This window comes from Benincasa hispida, chromosome 6 (assembly GCF_009727055.1).
Source record: "Benincasa hispida cultivar B227 chromosome 6, ASM972705v1, whole genome shotgun sequence".
In the NCBI taxonomy this organism is placed as follows: Eukaryota; Viridiplantae; Streptophyta; class Magnoliopsida; order Cucurbitales; family Cucurbitaceae; genus Benincasa; species Benincasa hispida.
In genome coordinates, this window is record NC_052354.1 from 5,584,401 (window position 1) to 5,593,253 (window position 8,853).

General features: G+C 39.0%; 1 non-coding gene across 1 annotated transcript; it reads left to right on the forward strand.

The window, feature by feature from the left end:
• Positions 1–6,182: 6,182 nt before the first annotated feature.
• Positions 6,183–6,289, forward strand: LOC120080667. Its single transcript, XR_005482617.1, has one exon. It is a non-coding gene; the product is annotated as a small nucleolar RNA R71 (small nucleolar RNA).
• The last annotated feature ends 2,564 nt before the right edge of the window (positions 6,290–8,853 follow it).

Sequence of the window (8,853 nt, forward strand, 5' to 3'; positions counted from 1 at the left end):
AAGTTTACTAACAATGCGATTCACAAAGTGGGTTCCTTCATCACTTATGATGGCATATGAGGTGCCAAAACGAGTGAAGATGTTTTTCTGCAAGAACTTAAAGACTGTTGCCGCATCATTTGCAACACATGAAACAGTTTCAATCCATTTAGAAACATGGTCGATAGCCAATAGAATGTATTTATGACCATTTGATGATGGAAATGGTCCCATGAAATCTATTCCCCAAACGTCGAATAATTCTACCTCCAATATGATGTTCATTGGTATCGCATTTTTTTTCTGAAATGCTTTCAGTGCATTTCCACTTATCGTATGTCATGGAGTATTCTCATGCGTCCTTAAATAGAGTGGGCCAGTAATACCCACATTGCAAAACTTTTGCTGCTGTGCGCTGTCCACCAAAATGCCCTCCATAGGGTGATTCCTGACATTGAAACAATATGCGATGGAAAGCAGTTTCTAGAACACAGAGTCTCAATATCTGGTTTGGTCTCCTTTTGTAGAGATTCGGATCGTCCCAGTAGTAAAATTTACATTCATAAATGAGCCTTTTCTTTTGATGGGGTGTGTAGTTTTTCAGGGAATTGTTTGCAGACCAAGAAGTTGAGAATATCTGCATACCAGGGTAGTTTTTCAATCTTAAGCTACAACTCATCAGGAAATTATGCGTCTGAAGGATCTAATATCGATGAGTTCCATGAGCGCGTTCGAATCGCTCCGATCTCACTGTGACCGAAATGTAACAATATAAATTCAACACATACACATATGCAATCAAATTCTAATTAACGGCATGCTCAGAACAAGATAAATAACAGGGAAAGAGTTCCACACCAGTTGAAGACTATCTTCATACTCCGGAACTCCAACGCAGCAGAAACCCTCCAAGAGATTTACCAACGCCCGGCGGGAATGTCAACTGCAACAACACGATCAATGCAAACACGAACGCCGCAACGGGGCCGACACCACCACTAATGAGCCCTGAGTATTCTCGGAATGAAAACCCAAAGGGTAGGCTTCGGTGAATTTGGTAGAGGACGGAAGAAAAACGAGTCGTGTAGGCGATAAGCAAATGGGAGAGAAAACAATGCTATCGTATAGCTGAAGTGCTTATTGCATAGAGGAGCTACATGATTGTGTAGGATTTACTGAACGATCGTTTAGGAAAAGGTATACGATCGTTTAGGTAAATCAGTATACTATACGATTGTTTATAGAAGCTATCCGATCGTATAGGAAACAGTGTGCGATCGTTTAGGCGCGAGGTATACGATTGTTTAGGCGGAGAAGCTATCGTATAGGCTCTCAAGCGATCGTTTACTTTCACCAACGCGCGCTTCCGAATTCTTTCTGGGCGAGAGACCAACGATCGATCGAATGATTCAAAATGAAAACATTTTTTTATTTTAGCTCATCGGTTACCATAACCGACGCTGCCCAATAACCCACGTCAGAACGTGGAAAAAGGATTAATTATCATAAAATCAATCAATTAATTAATTAATAAATATAATCATATTATATTTATAACCTATAGTTTGATATCACATATCTACTATAGTATTTTCTCCTCTACTTGATATAAATCATATTTATATCTAATTTCCTCCAAAATAATGTATCTCATACATTTAGCCAATTATATCATATATAATTAACCAGTCCAATTGTATCATATATAATCGATTTTCCTCTTGTCAATTTGAACATTTCAAATTAACCCAAATACTGGTCATGGACTTTATCCAAGCTACCCAAGGGACCTAATAGATCTGTGACTTGAAGCTGCAACGGTACGTGAATAGCTAACTAAACTCTGTAGCCACGAGATCCACCATCTGTTAACTGTCAGGCATTCCACTAAAGACCAATAGTTGAACTCTTCTTACCACAGATATATTTCTATGTCCATTGGATATAACCAATCATAAGTACGATGACCCTTCACAGATGCTCGTAAGTACAGTTGAGCCAAATTACCGTTTTTCCCCTGTAGTTACATCTCACTCCTTAATTACCATTGATTCCTTTAATGAACAATACAACATAGTCCAAGTATGTGTGAACACCTCTCGGGCCAAGAGAAGGTGTATGGCACCAAATCGTTCAAGCCCCGGAATCAGCCCTTAAAGGAGCTATCAATCTATTTACCCCTGCCTTGGAGAATGAGTGAATTCCATCTTGTGTAGCTGAGTTTTTCAGCTCCCAAATCAGACGAATCCCCAAAATGGTAGGTTTGAATCGGCGATCTGGCCACTCGCACCCATACAAATCAAAGAATCACCCTCAATGGCAGGAGTTCCCAACTCACTCAGAATTGAGGTCATGTTACCTATGGTCATCCTAATGAAATGAAGTCTCTGTCATGAACGGTGTTATATAACGAGACGTTATCACTTCATCGTCAGGTCTTATACAAACTCTTTGTATAGGATGCCCCCGCTCGCATGTCCCCAACACGAATGATCAGGATTAGACCATCTGTGACAAGTCACAACATTTGTGACCATTCCACAAAGCGGGCCACGTTCGTAGCGTTACCAGGATAAGGTTTCTCTTCTTTATCCATATACTACAGACCATTTTGGTTATCACTCAAGACATGATCCGTTTGTATCACCACATACATGATTAAGTCACATACAGATAACCAGAGATTTTATGTTTATTGGTTTGTGGTAAAGCAAATAAAACAAGTAAATGAGCAAAATACAAGATGTGATGTAAATATCATATATGAACAATACAAGCGTCCATACATAATGTTTACAAACTACAAGACACGAGACTTTAAGGCATTAACTCCAACAGCATCCTCCGACTAGATGCGATCCGCTTCTGGATTCTCTAATCGCGATAAATGGTCAGCGACCTGGTTCTCTATTCCCTTTCGGTCAATTATTTCCATATTAAATTCTTGGAGTAAGAGAACCCATTGGATTAGTCTAGGCTTCGCATCTTTTTTGGTCATCAAATATCTTATCGCAGAGTGATTTGTGTGGACTATCACTTTTGACCCAACAAGTAAGGCCTGAATTTTTCAATCGCAAAAATTACTGCTAAAAGTTCCTTCCTAATGGTGGTGTAATTCACCTGTGTGGAGTTTAATGTTCTGCTAGCATATGCGATGGGGTGTAACATTGTCTTTACTTTTTGTGCCAAGACTACCCCCATCGCATCCACTGGCATTGCACATCAGTTAAAATATTTTTGCTCAATCAGGTGCAATCAAAATTGGCGCTATAGTCAAAGCGTCCTTTAGTGTTTTAAATGCATTGAGGTAGTGTGAATCAAAATCAAAGGATCTATCAGCTTCCAACAACGCATTCAAGGGTCGAGCGATTTTGGAAAAGTCCCTTACAAACCTTCTGTAAAATCCTGCATGTCCTAGGAAACTCCTCAAAGCTTTTACATTCACTGGAGGTGGAAGTTTTTCTATAGCTTCAATTTTTGCTTTGTCCACCTCTAACCCATTTCTTGAAACCTTGTGCCCGAGCACAATTCCTTCTTTGACCATAAAATGACACTTTTCCCAGTTCAATACCAGATTTGTTTTTTCACATCTTTTCAGTATTCTCTCCAGGTTTTGTAGACAGATTTCATATGTTTGCCCATAGACTGAGAAATCACCCATAAAGATCTCAACTGAGTCTTCAAGGTACTCAGAGAAGATCACCATCATACACCTTTAAAACGTACTGGGAGCATTGCATAATCCAAAAGGCATGCGACGAAAGGCGAACGTTCCATATGGACATGTGAACGTGGTCTTTTCTTGATCCTCTGGTGCAATCATAATTTAGTTATAGCTTGCATAACCATCAAGGAAGCAGAAATAATCATTCCCGATAATCGGTCGAGCATTTAATCAATAAAAGGCAAGGGAAAATGATATTTTTTTGTCGCCGCGTTGAGTTTCCTGTAGTCCATACAAATTCGCCAACCTGTGACGGTCCTTATGGGGATCAATTTGTTGTTTGCGTTAAGAACTACTATCATCCCACCCTTCTTGGGAATAGACTGCACGGGGCTGACCTACGTGTTATCTGCGATAGGGTAGATAATGCCGACATCTAACCATTTGATGATTTCTTTTTTGACAACCTTCTTCATCGCAGGGTTCATTTTACGCTGAGGTTCTATTGAGCACTTTTGATTTTCTTCAACCCGGATTTGATGCATGCAATACATCGGGCTAATACATCTAATGTCTGCGAGCGTCCATCCGATTGCTTTAATATATTTCTTTAGAACACTGAGTAGCGCAGTTTCTTTTTCTTCAGGTAACGCAGAGGATATGATGACTGGTAAGGTTTCATTCTAGCTAAGAAATACGTACTTCAAATGGGTTGTTAGAGTTTTTAGTTCTAGTGTAGGTGGTTGCTCTAAAAAGGGCTTTTGTGCTTTTCTTTCTTCATCCAAATTCAGCATTTCTTCATTCTTCAATATCTCTGTTATCGCATGGCAAGTCTCTATGGATGTTGTTACATCCTCTCTTTCTTCATTCTCTTCCTCAGACTCCCATTTTTCAGCACAAGTGTGTTCATCATCGAAGTCTGATAAGCCTTCCCCATCTAGGAACTTCATTTCCTTAATAATATTGAACCTGAGCTTCTTTTCGTTGATGTTCTTTGTGATTTCTCCCTTGTGCACATCTATTTGAGCACGACCAGTAGACAAGAATGGTCGTCTCAATATGATTGGAACATCTTTATCTGTCTCATAATCTAAGATAATGAAGTCTACAAGTAGAATGAATCTATTTATTGTTACCAAGACATCCTTTAATTTCCTTTAAGGGTGCACCAAGGATCTATCGACGAGTTGAAGAGTCACCATTATGGGTGTTAGTTGTCCTACATTCAATCTTTTGAAGTTTGAAAGGGGCATTAAGTTTATGCTTGCTGAAAGATAACATAATGCTTGACGAATATAGATTTCTCCTATTGAGTAGGGTATTGTGAAACTGCCTGGGTCGCGCATCTTTGGTGGGATCATAGTATTGGATTCTTGTGTCAACACCATCGTGGCGAATCTTCCCGTGTTTCTCTTCTTCGAGATAATGTCCTTTAAAAATTTTGCATACACCGGCATCTGCTCTATCGCTTCTATGAATGGAATATTTATGTGCAATTGTTTCAATATTTCTAGCAAGCGCTGATACTGGCCTTCATCATTATGTTTCTTTTTCAGTCTTTGAGGAAATGGAGGTAGCTGTACTTTCAATGTTTCATGGTTTGGAGGCTAAAGGTGATCGCATCTTCTAGTTCCCTAGTTTCGGACTCCTTTGATTAAGTCTGTAATAGAGATTTCTTTGATTCAATCGCAAGTTACTCCTTTGACTCGGTCTTGCGAGGTTCCTTCCATACTTCTATCATCGCCTTTCCACTCCTTAGGGTGACTGCTTGGCAGTGTTCTTTCCCTGTATTCCCTGGATTGCATGGAAGCTCAGTTGAGCTAGGCAATGTCCCTTGGGGTCTATTCTTTAGCTCTCCTGCAATTTACCCCATTTGAATTTCCAAATTGCGGATGGATGTAGATTCGTTTTGAAGGACTATTTCATTCTTTTCGATGTATTACTTCAACAAGTTTTCTAGGGATGATGAGGATGGTGTTTGAGAGCTGCTAGCTTGCTATTGTCCATTAGTTATATGGAAAAATCTTGACGGTCCCTCTCTCTGAGTCATAGGCTAACTGCCTTGTTATTGGTTGTTCTTCCAAAAAAAATTAGGGTGATTTCGCCACCCCGGGTTGTAAGTGCTTGAAAAAGGATTGTTTTTGACAAAGTAAACTGGTTGAGTATTTCGTGGACATTCCTTAAAAGAATGTGATTCTTCACATACAACACAGTTGGTGCTGGTTTGCTCTATCGCATTGACTTGCCCATTTTAAGTTCCTGAATTGTTTATTACGATGTCTTGCAACAAGTTTATCATTGCATTCATCTGATTTTGTAATGATGCGATGGCACTATTACTCGCATTACCTTCTTTGGGCTTCATTCTTTGATTGCTTTCTTGCCAATCTTCGTGGTTTTTCGAGATGCGATCAAGAATATTCTTTGCTTCATCATATGTTTTGTCCAGCAAACCTCCTACTGCTGCCGCATTGGCAGTCGTCTACGATGCAGAGTGGAGTCCATGATAAAAAAAATCTCCATTTGGAGGCAATCCGGCAATCCATTGTGTGGGCAGTCACGTACTAGCCTCTTAAACCTCGCCCATGCATCATTGAGCGATTCATCTTCTTCTTGTTCAAAATTGGTGATCAATTTCCTCCTTCTGGCATTTTCTGTGGGTGGGAAATACTTCTTCATAAACTTTTCCACAACTTGCACTCATGACGTTATCTCTCCCGGTTCGAGAGAGCAAGCCCATTTTCTTGCTTTATCGGGTAGTGAAAATGGAAATAATGTGAGTCAAACCTCTTCTGGGGAAATATTAGGGAACACAAAAGTGTTGCAAATTTCAATGAAGCTTCTTAGATGGGTATGCAGGTCTTCATCATGCCGTTCTATAAATTGCCCTCAGTTTGTATCATTTGTAACATTACTGGCTTCATCTCGAACCTTGATCCATCCAATGCTGGTCTTATGATTCCTGGGGAGAAATTATACAAGTTTGGTGACGCATAGTCCCGGATGGATCTATTGTGATCATTTGCCAGTAGGATAGGATTTGCCAATATGTTGTTTTCATTTGCTACTTGTTCCTCAGGTTGTTCAGCCATTCTATGAACTCTTCCTTGCCGTTTACGTCTGTTTCTTTGCCTTTTGTGAAAAGTTCTTTCGATCTCTGGGTCGTACTTGAGCTCAGGAGTATGTCCTTCGCTCATACGACACTTGCTTTTTCCTTCACAAGTGGAACGACAATACAACAAAGGTTGAAAGCTGCAAAGATCAAAGAGGTTTGATGTTAGCGTTGATAGAAAAATAGGCATGTGTAGCGGAATTGAGGACCAATTTTATGTTAATTGCACAAAAATAACATACAACCCTAAATTAATTAATTAGGGTTTTTTTTTAAATAGTACGTTTGAAGCTCCTGAAATGCTTCTATCTCCGCTCGAACACAAACCGGACAACCACTAGAACTGACCTACTATCCTCTGGACTCAGAACCGGGTTGTGGGACCCGATGGATGAAGAAATCGAGAGAGAGAGAAAGAGATGGAAATAGGAGATGGATTTTTTTTTTAGTTGGGTTTGGGTTTTGATATTTCTCAAAAATGGTGATTTTTTACAGCCCAATTTAGAAACTAATTTTGGCAAAATTGTCAAAAGTTCTCTATCCAAATTGAAAGCCCAAATTTATAGAAAAAACCATGCAAAAATTGCATGAAACAAATTCATAAAAACCCAACACCTCAAAATCCACTATCTAAGTGGGCTTGATGTTTCCACTATAAGCCAACATCTAGCCCACTATCCTTTTAGTGGAATTATCTAATAAAAAGTTTGGATTTTTCCACTAACTTTAGTCAAAGGGCAAAATGGTCATTTTGTCAAAGTCAAATTTTGACCGAAAAATCAACATTTTGACTTTTTATGATTTTTTCCGTGGTGACTAATTTTGACCTCCCGAGCATGAATCTGCATTCATTTTCTCGAAATTCAAATCATATTTGAATATAAGGCCAGTCAAAGTTTGACTTTTCAAACTCAAAAGTCAATTCTTTGATTTTTTACATCTTTGACCATTTCTATTCTTTCCGAATATGAACGTATTCATATTCTTGATATTTAAATCACATTTTATCATTAAATTTATATCTCTAAACTGAAAATCGACCATTATATCACATATACTTGTCGGTTTCTCTCTCTTCACCTAATTCGAACAATTCAAATCTTCTATCATACTGTTCTAAGTTTATTCCACATGAGCTAGTAGGGGAACCTAATGAACCTATAGATCATGGGCTCCAACGATCCGAGATTAGCTGGCTAAACTCTTTTAGACGAAGCTAATCAACATTCGTTAACTAATGGGTCATTCCACTATAGTCCTGTAGGTGCACTCCCCTCACTATAGATATATTTGTGTCCATGTGATATAATCATGATTAGTAAGCTAATCCTTCACAGGTTGTTCGTAATCTCGGCTGGGTCATAGAAACCGTTTTACTTCCAAGACTACATCTTATTCCTTAAGTTCCACTGATCCTCTAATGGACAATTAGTTTAAGGTCCAACCTATAAACCGAACCCCTCTCGGGCGAAGCTGAGGGTGGGGCCCTATGTTCAAGACCTGGATTCAGTACTAAAGGGAACAACCAATTTACTATCCCTATAACGGGTAGGAGTGAATTTCGCCTTGCACCTATGTTCCCAACTATCCACCTGATCTTACCCTTGAAATGAGAGGCTTATTGAGCCAACGATAATGAGTTGCCCTCACCTATGCAGATCTAAGGATAATTCCGAGTGAACAGAAGTTCATAGTTAGCTCAGGATTAAGACTAAGTTACTTAGGTCATCAATTAACGAAATAATCAGCTTTATACATAAAAAGACATGTAGAACGTAAAAAGTAACTATTTCATGGTTCAGTCTTATGTAAACTCTTTACATAGGATGCCCCCACTTTCATGTCTCCACATGAACGGTTTAGGATCACGTCGTTTGTACTAACTACAAAATGGGCCGCATCCATAGTGTCCCCAGAATAAGGCGTCCAACCTTATTCATATATTATAGACCATTTTGGCTATATATTTGAATTCGATCCACATTTATGTCACTACATAAAGTTCAAACTTAAACTTAATAGCCTCGGATCCTTAGTTTATTGGATTCATGAATATAGAATTTAATTTTACTAAAGTTTTTCAATAACAGCTTTATCG